Source organism: Xyrauchen texanus, chromosome 29, assembly GCF_025860055.1.
Source record: "Xyrauchen texanus isolate HMW12.3.18 chromosome 29, RBS_HiC_50CHRs, whole genome shotgun sequence".
Lineage (NCBI taxonomy): Eukaryota > Metazoa > Chordata > Actinopteri > Cypriniformes > Catostomidae > Xyrauchen > Xyrauchen texanus.
In genome coordinates, this window is record NC_068304.1 from 18,185,270 (window position 1) to 18,191,306 (window position 6,037).

At 36.8% G+C, this 6,037-nt stretch overlaps 1 long non-coding RNA gene across 1 annotated transcript in view; it reads left to right on the plus strand.

The window, feature by feature from the left end:
- LOC127623418 (uncharacterized) overlaps nucleotides 1-6,037 on the plus strand; it is a 70,979-nt gene that overhangs the window by 53,263 nt on the left and 11,679 nt on the right. The window lies entirely within an intron of this gene.

A 6,037-nucleotide genomic window follows, 5' to 3' on the forward strand; every position in this document is an offset into this window, starting at 1 on the left:
TTTGTTTTTTGTAAAATAATTTGAGACTCAATCGTTACCTTTGCCCAGTTCTTCAGGTAGAGGAAATGTGGCAAAATAATAAGCAAGGAATTGACCACAGATTTTATTACAATATCTAATCATTGTTCAGCATGTTCAGTTTATTTAAAAAGAAAGCATATATTCTCTCATTCAGATCTTGCAGTTTGTCGTTGCTTCCTCCCATAAGGTCAATGTCATCAGCAAAACTTTAGTTGCAGATGAGCCTGCCACCAATAGCGATAGAAGCACGGTGGTCCTGCAGGGTTTCCTGCATGATGTTTTCTTGAAACAGGTTGAAAAGGGTGGGGGACTTTATAAATCCTTGGTGGACACCGACTGTAGTCTTGAAGAAATCTCCCAACTTGTTGCTGGGACTGGTTATACACAAATGTGTCATAAAGGAGCCTTATTTTTTAATTTTAAGATTAAATATGTCATATTTCCAAAACTAATTACAAAAACCACACTTTTTTTTTTTTTTATTAACAATATTTATCGATTCAACAAATTAAATAAACATAACAGAAAATGTGGAATCAAATTATATAAAATTAAACTCTTCCCCCCCGAACAATCCCCACAAACTCACACCCCAGTGGTCATAAATATTTAGAAACATAAAAAAACACAGAACACACACACAAAAAAGTATACTTTCAAAAAACAATAAAATTGCAAACACATATGAAACTATAGGTCCCTCTCCACTGCCACTCCCCGAGAGCCTTCTAAAAAGGCCAAATATCTGTCCCATTTCCTATCAAATAAACCCAGATTTCTGAGCCTTCTATGCAACATCTCCTCAAATGTCCCTACCCTGCCCATCTCTCGAAATGAGTGTGCTCCAGCCGACTTCCATCCCCTGAGAAAAACCTGCCTGCCAATCATAACACTGGCCAGGACCCAATTCTTTATGTAATTATCCCCTATATTAATGACCGCCCCATCGTCTAAAATACATAGTCTGGGGAACAGTTACATTTGAGCCACCAATACGTCATGCATAAAACTCTGAACCCACAACCAAAATTCTTGGATCTTAACACACCACCAAAAAACTTTGGTTGTGTACCCATCTTCTGATTGTCATCGCCAGCAGGTGGGTGTATCTTTAAGACCAAGCCTATACAATTTAGAGGTTGTCCAATAGAATCAATGTAAAATCTTAAATTGCATAAGGCACCCCTTTGTGTCTCTAGATGTAGACAATATTTTTTAGACTCCTAGCCCACACACCCTCCTCCAAGACCAAGTTTAAATCTTTCTCCCATAATCTCTTGAGAGAAGCCGAAGCTCTGTCTCCCAGACTCTGAATTAGCAGGGAGTAATACAGTGATGCCTCATGACCTTTTCCAAAAGCAGTAATCACCACTCCCAGAGTATCTGCCACTATGGGGGTGTGTGCTACGCCCAAAAATAGAAGAGAGTAGGTGGTGCAGCTGTAAATACCGAAAGAACAGAGACCTGGGAATCCCAAAATGTTAAATCATTTTTTTAAAGGATCTCAACACTCCACTTTCATATAGGTCATCTAGCGTATTTACCTCCCTCACAATTAATCTGTCCAGCAGAAAGGGGATTTATTAATAAATAATTTGGGGTTCAGCCATATGCTTGACACTACATTTAAATAAATGTACAGATTGAACACTTTTATCCATGCTGAGTGCAAATGCGAGATAACTGGGTGTAACCAAACTTCTCCGGTTAGTATGATAGAAAGGTAATGGCGAAAAAGGGGCAAGAACGTCCTTACAGCTTGTTTAGACTGGACTGATTTTGAAATTCCCAGCAGCACACGCAGGTCAATTCAGAGTTTCTCCAGTACATTGCATGTGTGTTTGGAGGGGATCATCCTTTAGGCAGGCAAATGTGTCCTAGTAGACTTTACATCTTTGATAAATTTTTGCTGTCACAGCAACATCACCCAAAATACAGTCAGATGCTAGATTTATACAAAATACATGCTGTTCAAAAGTCAGACTACATTGAAAATGTGCATTTTTGGGAAGTTTTAGAATTAAACATGTTAAACAGAAATGTTATTTAACATTTCACTCAAATTATTATGGTATGTTTGGTTTAATCATGAAAATTACTATAGATAAATACAAGCATTTTCACAAGTCAACTCAGTACAGGTGAACTCAGAAACAGTACATATTACTATGCATAATAAAAAAACATAAAATTATTGGAACATTCCTATTTATTGACCCCTTTTATAATTTATTCAAAATTTGAAGAAAAATAAGTATTTTATGGGTTAGGCAAGTACCTCCAGGCTATCAATGCTGAACAAGCTACTAATCGGTTCCATAGATAGCTGTGACTTTTACAGCACTGACACATTCCAAAGACACAGAGAATTAACGTGAACACATGGCTTCCCAGAGGTCCTTGCAGCTCCTCTCACAGCACAGATGTAAAATGCCTCTCCATGGACACCCCAGAGCCCCTTTTTACAGTATCTACCGAGGGGCCACGGACAGGCATAACCCAACAATGTATTCCAGATCAGGAATTTGATGCATTTCTGTTTCACATCATTTCTCTGGAATGTTGCACTGGTGCAGAAGGCCCCAAACCGGAGCTGATGGATTTAAGGAATTTTAAAATAGAAATGATGCGATGCAGGCGCTGCTGGGGAGCGGGGCACATCCGGAGCGCCTCGCGAGCACTGCCGTTAATGACCCTCCATCGCGTTGTGTAAAGAAGTGCCAGTAAACGCAGCCAGCGCCGCTTGCATCTGGAGCGCACATTTACCCCTCGCCTGTTTCTTACTCTGTCACTCACGTAGAATGCAGATTTGCACATTATTTCTATAAATAATTGTTTCTGGAGGTCAAAGAAATTTCAGCTCCAGGCTTTTCCAAGTGTGGAGTGCGTGTCCGTGAACTAACAACAAATGATGATGGATGCATATATATGGGGATGTGATATTACAAATGATTCCAAGATTATTCTTTTGTTGTTCTCATTTTTTAGTAAGTGCAGCACTTTTTTCTGGACGTACATCAAGCAGCTTTGTAGGAATGCAGAGAATCGCCCATTTACATCACTAATGACGTCTTTCCCAGAGCCATGCAATCAGCCAGAGGGGGACATACTCGTTGAATGAAATAAATATCGCTTGTATTATCAAATATCTGATTGCATGTGAGAACACACGCAAAGACCTGTTTTCAATAATGAGCCAAAGTAGTTCAGCATTAATTGACTGCATAATGTGAATTTTGTTTCTGGTTTTGGACGGGCCGTGGGGTCACTGTGTCAATCCCAGCAGTAAATATTGATACATTTTAAGTGGTATTGTCAATTGTTACACCATTCTGTTAAAACACAGCTGCAATCTTACATAAGGCATTATCCACACTAATACGTTTTCGTTTGAAAGCGTATTTTTCTTTCTGTGTTGGCCTTACGTCCACACTTTGTACAAAGTAACATTTATTTTTAACAACGCTATCAATCATCACATTGCGTTCCTTCAAAGTCGAAGGGAAGTTTACTCAGAATTGGTGTCCGGCGACAGAAAACGAGGACAATTGCGTCTCAGACCGTACATGCAACGGGGATTTTCCGCATGCGCAGTAACATGATTATGTGTTTTCAAGCGTTTCAGTGTGGACGAGCAACGTTTGGAAAACGCTTGAACCGTTAGTGTGGACGGAGAGCGTTTTGGACCGAAACTGCAGTTTTGAAATGTATCCCGATTAATGTAGACATAGCCTAAGGTGTTAATAAATTCCCTCTTGGTCCACATTTTTGCACTCATTGTGCATGTGCTAGGTGTTGCTGAATAAGATAGTGGAAGATTGCCTTCTTCTGCAACACAGTAAGGCTTTCCCACTGTAAAACTGCTTTAGGCCAGAAACAAGTGAAAGGCAGATTTAAGCATGAATCTTAGTTAAGATTAAAAATTCTATTGATTTATTGCACATCCATACTATCTCATCTCCCTATGTATTCCCCGTGACAGATCATATATTTTACAAAATAACAAAAAGGGAAAAAATTGTTAAGGATTTTTCCTTTATGTATTCAGGTGTGAAGACAAACATCCCTGGCTGCGTTATTTTTGTAGCATATTTTGAACAGAAATGTTAAAGCACTGATTGAACTTACACTATAATGTGTTATTTCATTAATAATGTAGGCATTTTGTTTTTACAATTTACCGTTTTTTTTTTTTTTATCTGTACATTACACACAGGACTTGGGGGGCATATAATTTCAACCTGCATGATAATTGACATAAATTTTGTGATAATTTCTCAGGATGAGGTCATGGAAAACAAACATCTGACTCATCCATAAAGTACATCCAATTTTTGGTGTGAAAAAATACTAATAAATCACCTCAAGTCAATTAGACAGCTATAAAATAATCACAGTTCCAATCTGATTTTAATAATTCCATACTGTACATGAGGTGCATGTGAGCACATCTTGATAAATAAATAATTCAACTTCCTTCTATCTGAATACATGGCTCCCCATTGAGAAATTAAGCCAGCGATCCATCTTTTCTCTGCTAAGTCAAAGCTAAATGTGTGTGTGTTGATTGTTTAGACTATGAGCAGTTTCAATCACAGATACATGAAAATAGTTTATGGAAACTGTGAGTGTGGAAGGAATCAAATGATATCCTTGGAGAATGTGGAGGACTAAGAGGTGGCAAGCTTTTTATAGCTTTGTATCACGCTTGATCAGGAACACATTTATGCACTAACACGCCAGTTCAAAGACCTTAATATTACCAAGTCTTCTGCACCTCCCACTGACACTTTTCCTTTTAAAACCACGCAAGCTCGTGTAATCCATTTGGCACTTCTCAGAAGAGTTGCTTGAAAGGAGTGTATTTAAATTAGATCAGTTTGGTTTAATAGTTGATTCCATAAATTAACTTGTCTAACATGTGAAATTTGTCATTGTTTGTCCTATACTGGTCAAAAGTTAGGACACATGATGTAACTGAATTTATGTTTAGAATGATTTTATAAACCTTGTGAAGCTCAATTATAAATACTTGATTAAAAATTTATTTTGCAGACAAAAGTGTGCCAATGTAGAATTTCCTCACAGAACAAATTAAATATACACACACACAGTATATGAAAGTCATATTTAAAACAGATGATCAGAAGACATTTCAACATAAGACCATTTGCATCATTTCTCAATTTTGAATACAAATGATTTGTCAGGCACTATTTACTTCAGTTATCCTGCATCATCTGAACTTTCAAACAGATAACCGATTTAGAATCAACTGAAACATTTTTGTTAATTTCTCTGTCTCTGTTCAACCCAATTCAAGTTACCTTCAATTTCCTGCTATCTCTTCAAGCAGCAGGAATACATACAGTAATCAAAGCTTGTGTTTTAGAGACATCTAGTGGACAGATGGAAAATAAAACTTACCAGTATCTTTTAAGTGCGGATCAAAAGTTAGCTACAGGCAGGAGGCTATAACACTGAAAACAGTGCCTTTTTATTGAATCATAAACAACAATACGGTCTCAGGACTTAAATCTGGACATTAGTATGACGAAAAAATAGCAGTTAGGTACATTATTATTCATGACTGAATAATCCCAAAAACAGTTAAATTCTAGTAAAACACAATTGTGTTAACAACTTCAGTGATAAATTAGTTAACATTGAAATTGTGTCTTCTTGAATGTGATTGACTTTACAGTATGGTAACAACAGCTTAACACTTTTACTGTCAGTTATTCTAGATAAAATACATAAAATCATTTTGATGTAATATCGATAAAATAATATTGATGTAAAATATCAACATTGGCAATGCTTCTTAAATTCATTATGCACACTGTAGTACTTTATACAGTGTAAAAGTGTATTTGACATTTTGATAACAATTTTGAAACTGACACTGCATGCCTAAGTGGATTACAGAATATTTTTTTTAAATAAGTTACTTGGTAAATGAGGTTATTTACTTTCATTAATTTTTTTGTGCTTTTGACATCAATAAAGTTTAATC